This window comes from Diadema antillarum, unplaced genomic scaffold (assembly GCF_040938485.1).
Source record: "Diadema antillarum isolate AM-2024a unplaced genomic scaffold, OU_Dant_1.0 scf00000128, whole genome shotgun sequence".
Taxonomy (NCBI): Eukaryota; Metazoa; Echinodermata; class Echinoidea; order Diadematoida; family Diadematidae; genus Diadema; species Diadema antillarum.
This window is the reverse complement of record NW_027271017.1, coordinates 1703467-1715536: the sequence shown is the minus strand read 5'-3', so window position 1 is coordinate 1715536 and position 12070 is coordinate 1703467.

Sequence of the window (12070 nt, the reverse complement as noted above, 5' to 3'; positions counted from 1 at the left end):
TGTCCGATTTTCCTCAAATTTTCACTGATGTGTTCTACTAATATTGCTGCATTCTCTAAATCCTTATGTATATGAAGGTGGACTTGTCCTTTAAGCAATTACGGTTGACTGTACCTGCAAAACTGCATGCACTTAGGAAATTTCTCACTTTCCTTGAAACTATGCTTAGTTTTGTGTATTGTTACCATGCTTGGCTGAAACCTTAAAAAGTTAGTCATGTGGATAGATCCATTTCTTCTTGTTAACGCACACTGCACATTCTTTTGCATGCTTTCACGCATTTGCAATTAAATATTTAAAGGACAAGTTCACCTTCATAAACATAAGGATTGAGAGAATGTAGCAATATTAGTAGAACACATCATTGAAAGTTTGAGGAAAATCGGACAATCCGTTCAAAAGTTATGAATTTTTGAAGTTTTTGTGCAGTACCCGCTGGATGAGAAGACTACTGCAGTGTATGAATAACTTAGATGTCACATGCGTACAACAATATAAGGAAAATATAAAGAGAATTTCACAAAATTCCATCTTTTGAAAAAAGTACACATTCCCCTGACTCGTTACCGACAAATGTTATGGGTAATATTATTCCCCCTGCCTTTAGAAAGAGGCAAGTCAAGTGCTCTTTTATTATGCGAAAAAAGTGAAAATATGTTGAATTTTCTTTTACATTTTCTTTATACTGTTGTACGCATATGACTCACAAGCTGTAGTAGTCTCCTCATCCAGCGGTTCCAACACAAAAATTTAAAAAATTCATAATTTTTTCACAGATTGTCCAATTTTCCTCAAACTTTCACTGATGTGTTCTACTAATATTGTTGCATTGAACTTGTCCTTTAAGGTGGGCATGCCATGGTTTTTGCATATGTGGAGCATGGGTAAGAGACCGAAACTACGGGTAGTTTTGCACCACTGAAAACTATGTATAGTTTTGTTGGTAGTGTGCCCGCATGCTTAAACTTCTGGAAGTTATGAGGAAGTAAACTACAGCTAATTTTGTGTAGTGTTATGATGGCTATGCAGCAAGAAAAACCAATGTGAAATAGTTAACAATCTGAAACCTATTCAACCAAAATAATTTTTCTCCATCTTTGTTTATTATTTGTTGTTGTTTTTTTTCTTTTTTAGTTTTTTTTTTTTTTTAGTTTGTCTGCACCTTGCATAAACAAAAGTGACATCAAGAAATTATCCAAATACTGCTGGGCAGCCGTTCTAAGAAAGAATATCAACTCCATTCACAAAGCACTGCAGGTGTACATAGAACGAGCAGACCTCGTCGTTTGAATAAAGAATTTCTTTCTGCACAATGAAACCCAGATCTCCCGACACATAGAGTGTTGTATATGCAGTGAGCAAGGTTTCATGATAATCCAACCCTGACTGAAATTACCACTGTATTTGAATCTTATTTTATGTTGAAAAAAAGTGTCTTTTTATATTTTGTGTAGCATTGAGTGTGTGTGTATATGTTTATTTGATTTCTGTTTCCATTACAAGATAAAATAAGTTGCATCTACAAATGCTATCTGTTTCTCTAATTTTTGTTTATAAATTGATACAATTTTGATTGTACTGTTTTATGACTTTGGTACAAGAAATATTGTTATATTATCAGTTGATGATCTCTGTACATTCACCTGGAATGCTTCAATCATGACTATTATTGACTATAATTTTATGAGTGATGATGGTGATTGATTAATGTGCGCAGTAATTAATGGGAAGCTACAGCAATGGACTGGAAGTACCATGCAAGTATGCATGCGAATCAGGGAGTGCTGTTAGCATGATATCACTTGTTGCTGTGGTTTCCCGCGTTGTGATGCGCCACCCGGAGTATAGGGGTTTGGATTGGATGGAAGGAGTCACAATCATGAGCTCCACAATTAACATTTTATCAAAGTTGCTTCTTAAATGTCATTTTATTTTGTTCTTTCAGTCCAACCACAATTTTCTTCCTGTTCAGTCATGATTTATGTCCTGTTGAGAAAATTTCTGCACTGCACAAATTTTGTGATTCACTCTGCTGTACAATAAAAATAGATTTGATGTCAATTTTGAGGAAAAAAACAGAGCAAGATTGAGAGATTGAGAGCCGTAATGTTGGCACAAACTGTAATTTTCAAATAATTTGGAAAGAAATAATGATCAAAGTGATCTCATACATCTGTGATTCTTTGTATCCGGGATCTAACATTTCCAAGAAAGATCTGAAACATAGCGTACTGAGATTATTGCATAAAAAGCAGAAAAGATTGGAATTAATCAACATAAACTTTACGCATTCTAAGTTTGCTCATTAGAGAAACTGTCCTTGCTAGCCTAGTGTTAAAACAATGCGTCTCTGTCCATACACAAGAGTTGGGAGGAAAAAAAAGAGGGAAAAGAAGTTTGTATATAAGTGTATTATATACAGTGAAGTCCAGCCAGAGAATATGGTCTGATTTAAATTGATGTTGTACACTAATGTTTTGTCTAAGACAGCAATAAAGTATAAAAAACACAAACAAAACAAAGAAGTAGTATTCATGTCATTTTAATCTCTTTGTCTATTTCTCATTATGTTACAGTTGTGTTTTACTTGAAACATGCCACCTACACTGCATATATTAATTATACCTCTTCTATCTACAATATCTATATATCTGTAAAACGTGTACTTGTATATATGTATATGATGTATATGTATATATATAACATTATTATATATATTATATATATATAATGTATATATATATATCATATATATATATATATATATATATTATATATTTATATATAAACATATATATATATAATTATATTATACACCCACATACATATCATAGCACACAGAGAGATTAATTTTTGTATAATTATATATATAATATATATGTACTAGTATACATACATACATACATACACAGATTTTATTCTACTTCCACAACTTTTCTAAAAGAAATAAACAACACAGAATGAATTGCATATTATACAATAAACTGTGGAGGTACATAAAACAATAATTTTACAGTATTCAGGGCCGGCGGAGCGTTTTCAAAAGTATGGGGGCCCACTTCATGAGCTATTAAACAAGCAAAAAATAAAAAAGGGTCCTCAGCTCATCTCTCCCTTTCCATTTCCGGGTTTCTCCAGCTGACAAGCAAAAAAAAAAGAAAAAAAAAGAAGAAGAAGAAAAAGTCTTCAGCTCATCTCTCCCCTTCCTTTTCCGGGGTTAAAAAAAAAAAAAAAAATGTCTTCAGTGGAAATATTTAGTGCCACTTACGTACTTCCGGGTTAAAAAAAAGTGTGGGGGCCCAAAGTGATGACACCTTATGTATTCCTTTGTTTGATGCACAAAGAGTGTGGGGGCCCGTGCCCCCGCGGTTCCGCCGCCGGCCATGGTATTACAGTTAGTACATTACACTTAATCTATGTGCTACGTGTACGTACAATACAATGACATTATGACGTGTTATACAGCAGGCTTATCTTATTTACATTCTATTCTCTGGGGTTCTCCATTATCTGACCCCCTTTTTGACACATTTTTCTCACCCACTCTTGCCATTAATTTTGTGCAAGAGTTTGTTTGTTTGTTTGTTTGTTTGTTTTTCTCATGCTACAGTTTCAGATATGTGTTCTATTTGTTTTGTGTGAATGAGAGTTCGACATAATCAAAATCCATCTTTACAATGCTAACGACATTAAAAAAAAAAAAAATCATATCGCAGTTTTCCATCATCTCTCTGGTCACACACATTAATGATGGATTTATGAAATACGCCTGTATATTTCATCTGATTTTCTTGGGTCATGTGGCTTTTTAAGACTATAAGTAGTCTTGAATTGAGAAATAAATCCTGCATGACCATTAAACGAAAACGTTCACAACATCAAATTGTACCACATTTTCAAAAAGGTCAGGGTTTTCTGTAAACCTCTTTAGAATGACACTGCTTGTCTTAAATACAAAGCTCGAGCTGGATCTTTTTTGCATGTTTGTTAATGCATTGCTGCTAAGCAACAGGAAAAATGGGCCCCGAAAGTGACAAATAAAACACCATAAAACTCCGGAACTGCCCAGATGCAGTAACGCTTCTCTTCTACCAGAACTAATCATGTAGATCTGTACTTTGTCTTCAGCCGCTGAGCACCGGTACACGTTCATATCTGTATGAAATATAAAACAGGGGGACATTGATGTATACAGACTTTTAATAGAACATGAAGAACTTGATCGTAAAACAAGTTAAACTCTTTTCTTGTGCCTTTATCTTGATTATTTGCGATGAAATCTACTAAAAAAAAAGAACATAAGAACATACGAATTAGATATTTCATATAATTCAGGGGCCGCGGAACCGCGGACCCCCCCCCCCCCCCCGCCACACACACGCACTTTTGGTTCGTGAAAAAAAAAGGAAAAAAATCGGGGAAAAATCACAACACCCATGAATTTGAATTTAAAGATTCCGCCTTTACATAAAGTTCCCGCCTAAGCACCGACGTAGCAAAAAAAAAAAAAAAAAAAAAAAAAAAAAAAAAGGGGGGGGGGCGATGGGGGCAGTCGCCCCCTTAAGATTCTGAATAATTCTGAGTGCACAAGACTTATCGCTTAAATTCCAAAAAAAAAAAAGAATCAATAGTTCCCTCATTAACAAGGGGAATATCCCCTTTTAATCATCCCTTTCCTCTCTCAGTTCCCCCATCATTTGTTGCTGTTATTGTTGATAATTTCCCAAAATTCCATCAAATATGCGTATACGAGATGTATCTCAATTTCAAAAGCTCCCTCATATATACAGGAAGGGTGGAGATAGCACTCTCCCACGTTTTCTCCCTGTTCGCCCATCCCCCCCCCCCCTCCTGCATACAAGTAGACTATGGCTACACTTTAAGTTTTCCAAATAATATATGCCACAAAATGTGTGTACCAAAACGTTTAAGCAATCAGAAAATACAGAATCTTTCTCATGTAGGAGGGGGAATATGGCTTATCCCCTCCCATAATTACCATCCTGCGATGTCTCCTTCCACAGACTTGCACTTCTCTGATTGACAAATTCCCAGATATTCCAACAAAAGTGTGTGCCAGATTGTTGAATTTCAGTTCTAAAAATGAAAAAGCTCCCGCGAATAGGGGGGGGGGGGTATCTCGACATCCTCCCATTGATTGGTCCCCTCTATAGACTAAGTACACTTTGGGGAATGACAATTTCCGAATTTCCCACAAAAAAGTGTGCTTCAGATCGCTTTATTTCAATTCTAAAAACGCAAAAGCTCCGTCGATTGGGAGGGGGCATTCCCTTCCCACACCCTCCCCCTCTACCTCATTAGACTTTGCACATACACACAGATGATGCACACGCGAAATAAGAGCCAAATGCCGTGATTTTGCTATTAAAGGACAAGTTCACCTTCATAAACATAAGGACTGAGAGAATGCAACAATATTAGTAGAACACATCAGTGAAAGTTTGAGGAAAATTGAACAATCGATGCAAAAGTTATGAATTTTTAAAATTTTTGTGTTGGAACCGCTGGATGAGGAGACTACTACAGCTTGTGAGTCATATGCGTACAACAGTATAAAGAAAATGTAAAAGAAAATTCAACATATTTTCACTTTTTTCGCACAATAAATGAGCTCTTGACTTGCCTCTTTCTAAAGGCAGGGGGAATAATATTACCCATAACATTTGTCGGTAACGAGTCTGGGGAATGTGTACTTTTTTTCAAAAGATGGCATTTTGTGAAATTCTCTTTATATTTTCCTTATTGTTGTACGCATGTGACATCTAAGTTATTCATACACTGCAGTAGTCTTCTCATCCAGCGGTTGCTGCACAAAAACTTCAAAAATTCATAACTTTTGAACGGATTGTCTGATTTTCCTCAAACTTTTAATGATGTGTTCTACTAATATTGCTACATTCTCTCAATCCTTATGTTTATGAAGGTGAACTTGTCCTTTAACACTTCCCTGAAAAAAAAAACTAATTATTTCCATTCTTTTTTTTTTGGGGGGGGGGGGAGGTAAAAAAAATTCCAAGTATTGCACCAAAAGTTTGCACAAGATCGCTGAATTTCAGGTCTGAAAATGTAAAATCACCTTCGTGTGGGAGGAGAAATATCCCCTATGTACACCCTCGTGTGCATGCCTTTTCTGTTTGATTGCTTAACAAACAGCGTTCATGAAATTCATTGTAAAAATTAATATAAGAAGTTTATTCAAATGCTACCACTTCTTAGGTTGTTCAATGAAAATCCACATCAAAATATCCTGCCTCCTTAAACAAGTGGGGCCGATTCAAGTCGATAAAACACGCAAAAACATGCATCAAATTGCACCATTTACAACATCAAAATGCAAAAAGTTCTCACCGTGGGAGGGGGGTTCGGTCACTTCGCTACCTCGACATTGACATTCTCACCCCACCCCACCCCCACCCCCCCCCCCCCCCCCCACACACACACACACTGAAAAACGTTCCGCGGCCCCTGTAATTAATTAGTGATGTATCAGTGAAACAGTTTCTATCTAGATATAATCACTGATTGTAGGAAACTTTGAAGTGTTTGTATGGCCCATTACTCGTTTCAGCTTAGGTTCAAATTCTTCGTTCATATATCACAGAAATGATTTACTGAGTAGTTATATAAATCGAGTGATGGTTTGGCTAGAAGAGTACCTTCACATTCATAGTGATAAACTGGGGTACACAATCCACATGATGTGTAAAGTGAAATTACATCTTGTTCCGCATGTGTGTTGTCACTGTATGATAATTGTGTTAAGGAATGGATCATTATACCCATCACTCTACACACTCATCAGGAATGACAAACTAAACCGCAATTAATAGAGTGTTGATAGCTATTATAATAATACCATTATTATGTGATCTCATTCTAAAGGATAACGATAGATGTAATAAAAAACAAGAAACACAAACAAAAATCTCATTTCTATTTACTTGTTTCGTGAATTTCTCTTTTGCTAATCAAATTGTTTGAAATGTAATGCGCGAGTTTAGAGAAAAGACAGGTTTAGATTATTGCTGGGGAGTCTGTCTCCGCTCATGCCGCGTGTTCCGTAATCCGGTTATATACAACCATGTTAAACCTCTGAAATATTTTCATTTTTTTGTTTTGTTTTGGTGTAAGCGGTTGTTTGTATCAGTATCTTGAAATTAATGTAAACTTCGCATCGCGATCTCTGCGTTAAAGGGAAGATAAACCCCAAGAGCACTGTGGATTGAGTGAAAGCAGCAACATTAGTAGAACACATCAGTGAAAGTTTGAAGAAAATCGGACAATCGATGCAAAAGGTATGAAAGTTTTGGTGTTGGAACCGCTGGATGAGGAGACTGCTAGAGGTTATGACGTATGAGTGGACAACAATACCAAGAAAATATAAAGAAAATACTACAAAAATCCATTTTTCATGAAAATTACAAATTCCATCAACTTGATATTTACATATGTTAAGGGTACCAATTATTCCCCTTGCTTTCTGAAAGCGGTTGGTCCATTGCTCTTTCATAATTCTAGAAAAGCGAATTTTTGTTGAATTCCCTTTTTATTTTCTTTGTATCGAAACTGTAAAAATTCCTAACTTTTGAATGGATTGTTCGATTTTCCATAATACTTTCACAATTGTGTTCTGCTAATATTGCTACTATCACTCAATCCAAATTTATAAATTGGACTTTGATTTCCTTTAACATTCATTTGACGGAGGGTATAATAGAGACCACATGGTGCACTATACCAGCCCTATACATGTACTTCTACCATTGTGTCTGATTTAGATTATTAAAAGAACTATATAATGCAAATGCAATGATGTACACTTGTGCTGACTCATAATACTGTAAACATAATTATCACTTATAGTGACCAAATGAATATCTGAATACATGCCATATATTTCCACATATTTTTGTACTTTTTATCTTTCTTCAGATTGCTTAGGTTATAAACGCCTACAGAAAACCTTCACAAATAAAATGATGCTCGGTCTATAGTGAGGTCATAATGTTTGTATGAGTCCAGTTTCCTATACCTTCAATTTCTACGCTGTGATTGAAGAAAATCGATGTCAGAGGGACCGTATTCTTTTTGCGTCCGTGGAATGACACTCCAATGACGGTGTTATTGAAGACCAGGCAAACCATCCTGATGACGAGGTTAGAGGAAAGAGTTAGAGACAGAGGTAGTATATAAGAGTTATAGGAATTTGAAGAGTTGGATCGTATAAATAATTGAATTGAATTGAATAACTGAAACTGCACCGGTCTTACACTCGAGACACAGTAAACAGTTCCAGCATATTTATTTTCACATTTCACATGAGATATACATTTCATCGAAATACACTAAAAACAATACAAACCAAGCAAGATACAAAATAATATGTTATAAATCGGGTCATGGACAGAAAGTGTGTCAGCGTATATAATGTACATAAGACAATTCTCTATAACTTGTGAAATATGATGGAACCGCAAAAGCAAAGCTTGTAAACGCAGGTTCCAAGAAAATATACCAGTGTAAATTTGATATGCATTCAATGGAGATAGGACACAAAGTAATAATGACGAAACTATATAAATACTAAATTATCAAGGTACAAAGGAAAAAGAAAATAAAAGAGATGAAAAAGAAAAGGACAAAAAAAAAAAAACTCCAAGAACCCAAGGCAAGGAATAACAACAGGGTAAAAAAGTTAATATAGCATATAGATACACAAGTATATACACACACACATAAGTAGAATAAAATTCATAACGAGTGCAATATGTTACTACTGGTACGGATGCAGTGATTATATAATGGGAGCAAAACCAGAAGCAAACAATCATAAACTGCAGGTTGATTCATCATACATTAAATAAGGATACTGCAGATAACATATCAAAGAAAATTTCTAATCAGACAGGTTATTCATTTATTAGCTTTGATTTCAATTTTTGTTTGAATATAAACATACTAGAGCAATTATTGATTAAGTCGGTGGGAAGATCATTCCAGAATTTAGGTCCGGTAAAAACAATTGTTTTTTGAGCAAGGAGTGTACGAGTACGTGGAAGATGAAATGAATCTCTTTGTCTTGTTGGGTAAGCATGGACGGCATAGTTTTTCTGAAACATGTGGGTAAATACGTCAGGCAAGCCGTTGGCTGATAACTGAAACATAAATGTGCCTAAGTTATATAAAAACAAGTCAGCAACCTTAAGAAAAAATGATTCGTGTGACAATAAAAATCGGCTAGATTAACTGAACGAATAGCCCGTTTTTGTAGTTTGAAAATTTTATCAATGTGTAATTTGGCACAGTTGCCCCAGGCAAGTATACCGTAACTGAGATAGGGTAAAACAAGCGTTGAATATAAATTTTTAAAGATATACTTGGGAAAAAAATGTTTTAGCTGTAATATTTAAGATCCCAGTATTTCTCGAAAGCATCTTAGACAAATAATCTATATGATATTTCCATGTTAATTCATGGTCAATATAAAGACCTACAAATTTGGACGATTCAACTTGAGTCAAACAATCATTATTCATTTTTATATTGCTAGGCAAATGCGTAACGGAGTTACTAAATAACATATAAACAGTTTTGTTTACATTAAGAGATAACTTATTTGCTTGAATCCACATTTGAACCGACATTGATTCTCTGTTCACTACTTCTAAAAGCAAATGAGCAAATAATGAGCAAAGACCCAATTTTAAGCATTTTAAAGTATGTCCATCGGATATAGCAACATACACAACCTATCCAGTAATATCTTACTTCCAAGAAATAATCTTGAAAGAAATAAAAATGTCGGACAGTTTCGCCTCTTTCTGTGTTTGTTCACTGTAAAAACATCGGTGTTATATTTAACACCATGGGTGTTAAATCTAACACTGATCCATTGTTAATAAAGGATCACACCCACAGGTGTAGAAAATGTATTGTGATGGTGTTGAAAAGTGTTCACCTGGCACTTTGTGGTGTTAATTTGACACTGTATCTGGTGATATGTTTGACACTGCATGTGCTGGTGTTAATTCAACACCGCATGGTGTTGATTTGATATTGCTGGTGTTAATGTCAATGGTATAACACCCGTCCAGCTTCAATAGGAGACCACACCTACTGGTGTTACTGTGGTGTCAATGTGTTTACACATTTTTTTCAAAAATTAAGTACTTTATCGGAAAATTCTTGATCGTCTTGTTGAAGTTCAAAATCAAGACGGAGTGCAGTTACTATAAAAGAAACTCTTAAAAAAAATAATTTTGTATTTTGAAATAACACCCGGAGGTTTTAATCTAACACCAAAAATGAGCACCGAAAATTAAACACTAGCTCGGTGTTTCATATTTAACAATGGACGTTTTGCAGTGTTAATGAAAACGAAAATGGAATTAACTCGTTTTTTCGATTTAGCTCTTCATTTTTCACTGCAGAAATCGAAAAAAAAAGGATATTGTAGACATTATAGTTATTGAATATACAACATACATAAGAACGCATTAAATCAAACGGAGTTACCCTTTGATTGTGTAGGCTTATACTTATTCTTATTATGAATTGATCTATATAATATTACCAGTCATTCAATGTGCAGTGTAAGCCATCCAAATACTGAGTATTATCTTGTGGTATTGGGATTGATCTTTATGCCTTATATTCAGATTTTATTTTTCCTTCAGTTAAGTTTTCAAGTTTTGAAATCACTGCATTCGTTTCTTCTCCATTTTGCGGTCAAAGTGGTGGAAGTCGAATGCTGTAGTAAAGAAAACGAAATGATGATAGTAAATGGTTGGTGATATCACAAGTTTTGGTCACGAAAATGAAATGATAACAATATCAACGAATTGGCTTCATAACTAAACAAAAACAAAGACAGAAATTTTGAAGTTACCTGCTCGTGGCGTCAAGACGCATCATTGGAACCATACCGCGATTACGAAGCCTCAGAATAGTACGTACTGGACCCCTGTTCATTCCAGTGCGTAAAACTGTCGAGGTATCACCGGTTTTGTCGTAAGTAAGCACATAGATGTGGTGATTAGAGTGGTCAAGATTTAGGGAGAGACCTTTGCCCGGCAGACCTTGAAAAGATGAAAGATTTTCGTTATTCCACAAAGGTTCGTTAATCTGACATGTCTGATAATGAAATAAGGCTAGTTATTCCGAAACACTGACACCGTACATTTTCCTTTTTAAAATACAATTTTATCATGTCTACATTTGGATAGATATTTCTTTTTATTTCTGTAATTTTGTAAGTGCTCTGAGCCTCATGGAACTAGCATATTAAACATTAATTTTGTTGTTTTGTATTGTATTATATTTCAGAAAATACATATTAACTAATCGTATGATATACCTGTATTGAAAAAATGATAATAAAAAAAAATGTAAAAAAAAAAAAAATTATCAGCAAAAGAAAAAAAAAGTGGCGAGAGTGGGGGTAGGGACACGAAATGCGTCTTAAAGCTTCATGCCGCTAAAACCTTACATGCAGAGTAGCTATAAGCTGTGTAATGCAAATTACTACTCTCTCCTTATACCTTCAGTGATACTGAGGGTTGTGTTGTCTAGAAGAGAAGTCCGGAAGATCGAGTTTGTTTCCTTATGAATCCAGTACACAGCCTTCTCAACCGGGTCAAAAACCGCGACAGTGCTTGTCGGTGAGGGCGCTGTCCATTCATATGTTCTCCATTCGCCAAACATTGCCACGGATTGTGTCAGTGTGACGTCAGCTGAGAGAAACGAATCAGCTTTGGAGATCACTGCGTAACCGTGCTCCACCAGTGGCGAATCTTTTTCCTCGCAGAGAACCCACTGTTTTATAGGCGAAGTCATGGCGATAAAGGCCGCCCCTTCTGACCTTGAAGTTGAGTTTTTCGCCACAAGCTGTACCATTCGTCCATCTGACGTCATTCTCTTGCCGCAGATGGTCAAAATGTCTTTACATTGCTGCGAAGCTACACAGTTTACATCAGGAAAGTAGGATAGAGATTTTAAAAAGAACAAAATATACAAATACCGTTGAGATGCCGATATCAATGATTTTTTA